The sequence below is a fragment of the Paramormyrops kingsleyae genome, chromosome 7 (assembly GCF_048594095.1).
Source record: "Paramormyrops kingsleyae isolate MSU_618 chromosome 7, PKINGS_0.4, whole genome shotgun sequence".
NCBI classification, from domain to species: domain Eukaryota; kingdom Metazoa; phylum Chordata; class Actinopteri; order Osteoglossiformes; family Mormyridae; genus Paramormyrops; species Paramormyrops kingsleyae.
Genome location: NC_132803.1, coordinates 33,784,869 through 33,793,430, shown reverse-complemented (window position 1 = coordinate 33,793,430; position 8,562 = coordinate 33,784,869).

Here is an 8,562-nt window from a genome sequence, read left to right as displayed (position 1 = left end):
TGAAGATGATTGCCAGAAGCTGTGTTTGTTAGCCATAGCCCATTCGCGTTTACCTATAAGCACATCTTCGCATAATCAAATGGCTTCCCGGCTAATCAGAATTCTATGGGTGTTTTGATTTATGTTGACTGTAGATAAAAGAAAGAGATTAAGCCCAGCAACGATAAGCGTGCAAAAGTTTTCTGAAGGATGTCTTGAAAAGCTCTGAATCTTTTATGCTCTGCAGAAAATGTCCAACATAATTTTCGTACATTTCACTGGGATGCAAAGACATCGATGGTTACAACCTGAGCAAAAATGTTGAAACATCATTAAAGACAAGTAACACAATGAATTATTGGTATTCAAATTAAATAACTAATAACAAATTGATGTAGTTTTGAATCAAGTAACATTAATCATGCATTGCTTTAATCATATTAATTTGTAATTCTTGAGGTGAAATTACATTTTATAATCTATAAGTAAATACATTTTCTAAATATTGGTGATTACAATTTTATTATCTAATATCTTTGTTCCTTCCTGTGTTTTTAATGTGTTTTTAATTTTTAATGATGTAACATACAACGGAAGAAAACTCGACCACCCTCTACCAGAAGGGGGCAGTAATGCACCTCCAAGCTTCCATAACGCCCTTTGAACATCTCGTCACCTTAGTCACTCCTGCCCTTGAGACCATCACACACATATAAATAAGGGAGAGACAGGAGCTGAAAGCCCACAATACATTGCGAAGAGGCAGCTTATTTGTTCCTGTCTTCTTAGAGAGTATGTCTGTATCCATGATACAATGTGTTCACATGTAACACTTCAGTTTTGTTTTAGTTTAGTTGCACTTTCATATGTAAATGGTTAGTTTCCTAATATCACATTCAGCCACTACAACACTGTAGTATTATAATGTCCGTATGTAGTTTGTGTTTGTGAGTTACAGCTGTAAATTATTTGACTGGTATAGATTTATCACCCATCTCTATAGGATTGGATTCTCAAACATCCTTCATTTGAGTTGAAAATAAGAAATATAAACTATGACGGCTCCTTTGTTGGAAATCGAGTCCAGCTCATAAGTACTGGACATGAGTAGATGCAGGCTCTATTACGTCATCATCCAGTTATTCATCCATTTTTTGGAACAGTTTGTCTGATTCAGGGTTGTGGGGGGTCCGGACCCTCTCCCCCAGGCTACGGGCGCAACCCAGCACAGGCCTTCAAAAAAAAAAAAAAACATAGTGAATTCAACATCCAAAGCTAGTTATGCTTTTCAAGCACATTAGCACTCAGTAACTCCAGTCCAACTGTCTCAACCATGCACTGGTTCCAGTACGCATGTGCTAATTTATATTCACAAAATCTTCCTACCAGTATGAGTTTATTGTTTCTTGGGCCCAACTCAAACAGTTATGCCCCCCAGGTGGCATGACTGTATGTGCCCCCCCGAACAAATGTTTAGTTTGAGTGGTGGTAAACACCACTGCTGCCTGAAGGTAATCTATTATTTTAACCTTCCAACCCTAAACATACAGGCTTCTGCTCAGCACTTCATTTCCATTCTTTTAAAAGCCAAAGTACATTGGAAAAGCATCAGTCATGCAGCACTTGATTCCCTGGGCTTACAAGCTAGCTGGCTTCACTCAGAGACAAATTGGATACTTATCTATGAGCCAGGGCCCTGTTTCATAATTATTTGCAGCAACTCATTGCCAACATTTTTTATGGGTTTAATTTCCTTAAGGGTCTGCTCAAGGAATGGAAAGGACATCCGTATTAATAAATGCAGAGAGCATGCTTATGATTCACTTATAGAATGAGTGATTGCTGTCAAAATTACTTTAAACAAATGAATATTCAATTACAGGCACAATGCTTAGTAAACAGAGAATTCAGAGTTTAAGGAGGCTTTTAGATCATACTATTAATATAAAAAATGTACATTCAATGAAAATAATAATAATCATCATCATCAAAATTGTTGTTGTTGTTCAGTATTTAGCCCTGTTGCCTCACACCTTTGGGACCTGGAACTTTGGCTCAAGTCTCCGCCATGGCTCATGGGTGTGGAATTTGCCCGTTCTCCCTGAGTCATTGCAGGGTTGTCTCCGGCTGCTTTGAGATTAATTGGAGTTGCCAAATTGCCCATAGGTGTGCATGTGTGAGAGTATGCCATGTGATGGGTTGACACCCCTTCCTGGGTTGTTTCCTGCCCTGTGACCATGAATAAGACAAGTGGTTAAAGAAAATGGGTGGATGCAGGAGCTATTGTTATCTGACGTTATTCAGATATGACATCATTAGGATTCATTGTTTATAAAAAATAAATCCTTCATTGAAATATAATCAGTATTGGCCTAATATAAAATAACAATGTTAGAAATTAGTACTCGAGGCTGGGGGGGGGAGTGGTGGTGGAGGTGGTGGGTGCTGGGGGGGGGGTCTTGCCAGTGAATTTCCACAATGATTGAGGAGCTACAGCCTCATGGAAAAAGTTAGTTCACCAGCCGCAGCATTCCCATTCCCATTCCCATTCCCATTCCCAGCCCTTGCTTTGTTACTTCTACTGTATATATTAGGTGTCCTTGGGTATTAAATATCTGAGGAGCGCTGCCATAAAATGACATTAGAAAGGACTAAACAAATTGCCGGGGGGGGGGGGGGTTTGGTATATATTCTTCTGTGTGGCCCATGCTGGCTTTGCCAGAACATTCTGCTTAGCCTCTTGGAAGTCGCTCCTGCCCGGTTCAGGATCCGGATAAAGGAAATACACTGCCCAAGATGCATTAGCTGATAAAGAGAGACATTGCACAGAACTTGAGCTTCACAGCTTCAGAGCAGAGAAGTAAGACAGTTTGTTAATCTGCTTGGGGCACTTCATGAACTCAGTTACCTCACAACTGATCAACTAACCACGGCATGAACAGGGTCATGAACAGGATTGCACTTGGTACACCTGTCATTCATCGGAGTGGCCTTCTTAATCTAAATAGAAAGGTGAAATTATTATAAATTAAAATGTAAAATCATACCCCAATTTGGCTATTTTGAACATAAGCTTACGGCTATTGTCATTAGCCCAACTGCAGTGCAGAAAGAAACCTGGGGTGGGAATTAAGACCCCAAATATGAGGCGACAGTGTTACTCTATTCATTCTTTTCTGCAGAACATTAAATGGATGATTTAAGTTACTTTGGCTCTATAAAATTTAACCAACTACAGCCACAGAAATTTATGTTTCTTCATAACAGATATTCCTTTTTTAAAAAACCTGTTGCTTTCAGCCTTCAATTGATTTGACCTTTATACTCCTCATTAATATTGACCCAATTAAGCCCAAGTAATTAAGCAGTTTGTTGGATCAAAGACCAACATCCATCTGTCCGTCTTCCAGTTGCTTCTGTAGGTCAGGGTTGCAGGGCAAACTAAAAATATAGATAAATAGCAGGTTTACTTCACAGACGGACAGACAGACAGATAGATAGATAGATAGATAGATAGATAGATAGAAAAGAAATGAATAAATAGCTATTTCAGCCACAAGGGGGTGTACATTGCATTTTTGAAAGATTCTTGCAAATTCTTGAGTAAATTTCACAAATGGAATTTCTCACTAGTTTTCTGAACCTTGGAGTTTAGAATGAACTTTTTTTAGGGAGTTTTTAACACCCAAGATGTAGAAAAGGGCATTTCTAAATTTATATAAGCAAGTTAACAAAGAAGCTCTGTCACATGTAAGCCTAATGGCCGGGTTAGCAAAGATAATATGATATTTGGATTTGACTCAATGCATCCTGCCATTTTTCTTTGTAATACAGTAAATAACACCAAGCCCTGCTACTGAACAGTACTTCTGACCATGATGGCTTTCGTGTCCTCAGGGGGGTTTTCATGTGACCTAACAGCTGGGAAAACCAGGTGTCACCACATGACATAATGCCAAAGAAGTGTTACTATAAATTACTGCTGACCAGGAGCAGAAGAGTACAAAATTAACAATGTGCAAGGACAAAACAGTCTATTAATAACTGCACGCCTATATTACTTAGTTGATTGCCCTGTTTTTGACACATACACCTGGCACTTTAAAGTGACATTTAATCATTAAATGCTTTTATCCAAAGTGACTGGAAAGTAACAGGCAAACAGATGTAGTGAGTGCAGTAGAATTAAGTAACATGTCATGCTAACTGTAATACAGTGTTTTCCAGTCCAGTCCTCGGTGACCCACAATTGGTCCATGTTTTTGCTCCTTCTGAGCCCCCTACCAGATATTCGTCATTAATATTGACCCAGTTACCATCTGGACTGTCTATGGGTTCCTTGAGGACCAGACTGGGAAACTTTGCCATATTCAGCTGGTTAACCATAATCTCTATTTCTGTATACATATTGTTATATCAGGACATAATAACATCTTACCAGAGAAACAGGTGAAGACCATAATAGATACAGTTGTGTAAAGTGATAAATCAGGAAAACTATATAGACACTGAAAGGACATACAACAGGTCCGTGTCACAGGGCCTTAGAATATCCGGCCTGAAATGTAGCCTGAGGTTGCTGGGTTTTCAGGCTTTTCCTGAAGCTCAGGAGTTCAGAAGTTGTGGTTTTGGTGGTGGGGGGTGGTCATGCCACCGCCCAAGACCCAATGTCAAAAACACCCGCGCTGGTGATTTTCAGGCCTTCATACATGGAACATTTGTATAACTTCAAGATGGAGGTTGTAGAGGTCTTAACGGGGATGTTGAAGGAGCTGTGTTCTTCTGTCCAGAATGAAGCCTCCATCTTTCTTTGCAGAGTCCTCAGGAATGCCACTGAAGACAACTAAAGTGGTCCCTTAGTGATGGGCTTGTAATGGTGATATTAAATGACGTGTTGGAGCACCATGCCAGAAGAGCTTACAGTCAAAGGAACAAATGAAATCAAAGACAATAAGCATGACTTGGCTCCTAATGGTATTTTAAGTGCTCACTAGTGGGCTCTTGGAAGATTGGGGCAATCAGTTCCTCGGGGTGGAGATAAAACCTAAGAAGGTTAATCATTAGCTTGTGACAGATAGACAGATTCTAGTCAGAAGCTGAGTGTGGCTACAGATGAAGCATTCTGTGCAGAGATGGAGAGAGAGGTGATGTCCTGGGAGGAGAAACTATTTATTTGGCCCCAAGCACCGAGCGCCTTGTGCAGAAGACCAGCAGAAACTCAGCAGCTGACGACGTTCAGAATTGTTTCACAGCAGCAGACCGTTTCTTGGCTTGCCAGAGCAGAAGCAGCATCCAAGAGGGTGTCAAGAGCCAAGGGAGGAGGAGAAGTTCACAGTGCACACCTGCAGAGACCCAGATCCAGACAGGTGGCTGTTTTCCGGGTGCACTGAGTTCTGGTAGCACAGGCATGGAGGAAGCCCAGAAGATGACTTGGACATCTGTGAGGCAGAGATCTGTGCCCGCAGATGGATAGATAAATTGTGCTAGACACCCAGATAGAAAAGAGTTCAATTTTAGAGAAACTGGTTTCAAAGTGATGGTGGAACATCAAGCATATCAGTGATCGGTTCAGAGCTGTCAACTGTCACGGTGCAGATCTAACCGAATCAGATGCTTTGTTAATTAAAATGGATTTAAAGGTGTTGCCATAAACAGCCTGCGATTTCTGACAAGCAGCCGGAAAGTGAGAGGGATAGCATAGTCGAGCTCCATCAGGACGCCAGGAGGCTTTATTTAAATGAAAAAAAAACAGTAACACGAAAAACTGCTTTCCACGAACGATGCCGGCTTTCTAAATATGCATCCAGCCTGTTTCCTCACACGTTTAAACCAGACGTCACCCCGACTACGGTAAATCAGAATGAAGACAAGCTGGCGCCTCTAACAGAACGGAACCAAAGTCCAAGTCTGTGACTATAGAGGTGGCTCAGTTTCTATGCATCTGTGACATTTCACGGCAGACTTGAAAAATTTATGCTGGTCGGAAATGTTTTCTGTGCATAAATGTGCCCTCTCCCTTTGATTTATCATAAAATGCACATACACATGCCATCAAAGCAAAGGCTTCATTGTTTTAACCTCTCCTATCATGCTACTTTGTGCCAAATACTTACCCCAGGCTAATACCTGGACACCATTGACCCCTCCCCCTCCAAAAAAAATCAAACTACACCAAAATGATTCCAAGGTTACATCAAGCGCATCACTGATTTTGTCCACAGCTAAATTAACATAGGTTAGATTAGTGAACAGACTATTACTTGATATCCAAAGTAATTAGAGTGAACATACAAAGATTCAGTTTCATCGGCCATAAGAGAGGATGTGACTTTTCTAAACTGACACCCATAATAATGATATAACATTCTGTCCCCTTTCTCTTGCATCCGAGGGAAAAAGACAAGAGAGCCGCTATCTGTCACCCGGTAAATGTCTGTCCATAACAACAAATGCGTCACCATCCATCCCGTTGCCTGGCAATACAGACATTCTATTACCTTGGGAAAAAATGGAAATGAGACGTCATTCATCATCAAAGGCCTACCCATTTAAAGAAACACTAATGCATCTTTCCTTGAGACATGCCTATGGATCTTCTGTTACTTTCTTAAGTCCAGAATGGGTGAAGAGCATCCAGAAATAGTCAGAAAGCAGCTATTCCAGTCGCTAAGCACGTTCCACGAGCAAATGCACCTGGCGACGCCCGTTTGTGGCGAAGACCTGGAGGAACAAAAGGCAGCAGAGACTCCGGTGGCTTGAAAAATGCGGCAGATGCGTCAAGCCTGAAAAAGCTCTTGGCAAAAATGTGTCACGTGACCTTGAGGACCTCCACATCTTGATTGTCATGATTATAACCCTGCTATAGCCTGAGCCAGGAGGCTGATGGTATTTGCTGAATCACTGTTCTGACAATGCATATCTCCTGACGCAACGCTACTTGAGAAAAGGCTTCTTCGGGGACAACAGCGTCACAAAAGGCCAGCAATGTGCCGTCAGTATGACATTTCCTTTCCACTATGGTCTATCTCCATGGCTGAAGTTCCCGTGTAAAAGGGCATTTGCAGCTGTGGAGCGCCAAACCTCAGACTCATTTTCACGTCTATTAATCAAACACAAAGAGGCCCAGGAAGAGTTGTGGAGACTGGAAACTGGCCAGCCATTTCAGCTCTATTTTTCTCCGTCAAATGGTTCTAGGTTGATGTGGAATGAAGACAGCAGGATGCCTTGAAACGAGGTCTTCAACAGGTTGCCCAGGTGCCTTGGGTGTGTTTCGCGACTGGCCACCCATGACACATTATATCCATGGCGATGACGCCCTGGGTGCACAGAGACCCAATAGCCCGGTACGGTTTGGGTGCCGACATTCTTTTTAATAACCCTAGTACTCTACGTATAGACATACTTCTGAACACCTATGTTCTCTTGAGCTATTTGGATGGACAATTTGCAGATTATTATTTTTGACAATGCTCTACATTACCTGCGCTTTCATAATGCTTTTATAATGCATTCTTAAGCAGCATGAAAAAATACCTTAGCATCCTAACATACCACAACAGCTTACATGTACATTAATAACAAACATGATAATAATAATCATATATTTATAATTAATGTAGATTAAAGCCATAAGGCATGTTAGGATTTTAAGGTATACTTCCATGCTGCTTATGAATGTTCTACGAATGCATTATAAAGGCATTATGAAAGTGCAATTTTTTGCTTTATTTTATCCTACTGTTGTTTCTTTCTATTTTATTATTGTCACCCTTACAGGGCTCCCAGGGAAACTCATTTCATTGCCTGCATCTTCTGCTGTATGCTGTACTGTTATGTATCCAACAAATAAATTTTGGCTTGAGACCACTGTCCTGAAGACTCATTATCTGCCCTCCGATGGCCGTCGGTGCCCCTGTGCCCTCGTCCCGTGTCCTTGGTGTGCATCCCAAACTGGTGTGACTTGCTGCATGATCGTGGACATGCTCAGGACAGGCCTCAGAGCCACCATTCGGTCATACATTCGGTTGTCCAGCTGCGAGGTTGTGGCTCGTAATCCACAACCCGCAGAGGAAGCTTTCTGGCAAGATCAGCGCCCCCCCGCCCCCCCCGCCCGCCCCCGGAACCGCATGCTTGAAACTGCTGTGGGCGAATAAAGGAAACCAGAGGGTAGAGTGAGGGGGAAAAGCAGGCGAAGGGTCCACTGAAGGCTGGCCACTTCTGTTAAGACGCGAACACATAAATACTGGGTTTAAGCTGCAGATCTGTTCCCAGCACATACATCCTGCCTAATGGTTATTCCACATGCCAGGGGCTGAATGTGCTGCTACGAAACTCAATGAGATCATTAACTCAGCACTCAAATCTGAAATGAAAACCAAGAGTGGAGATTGTTTAACATACCCACAGCTATATCAAGGAAAAGCTTCTCGATTTTCTCACACTACTTTTCATAACATTGACCCATGATGTATATTTGATCAGGAGCCTCTGGTTGCATCCTTGGGCTTTTAGCTTCATCCTGCTCCATTCGTACCTCTGCTTCTGTTGCTCGGCTGACCAGCTTCCTCTGGGGAAACGGGCAAA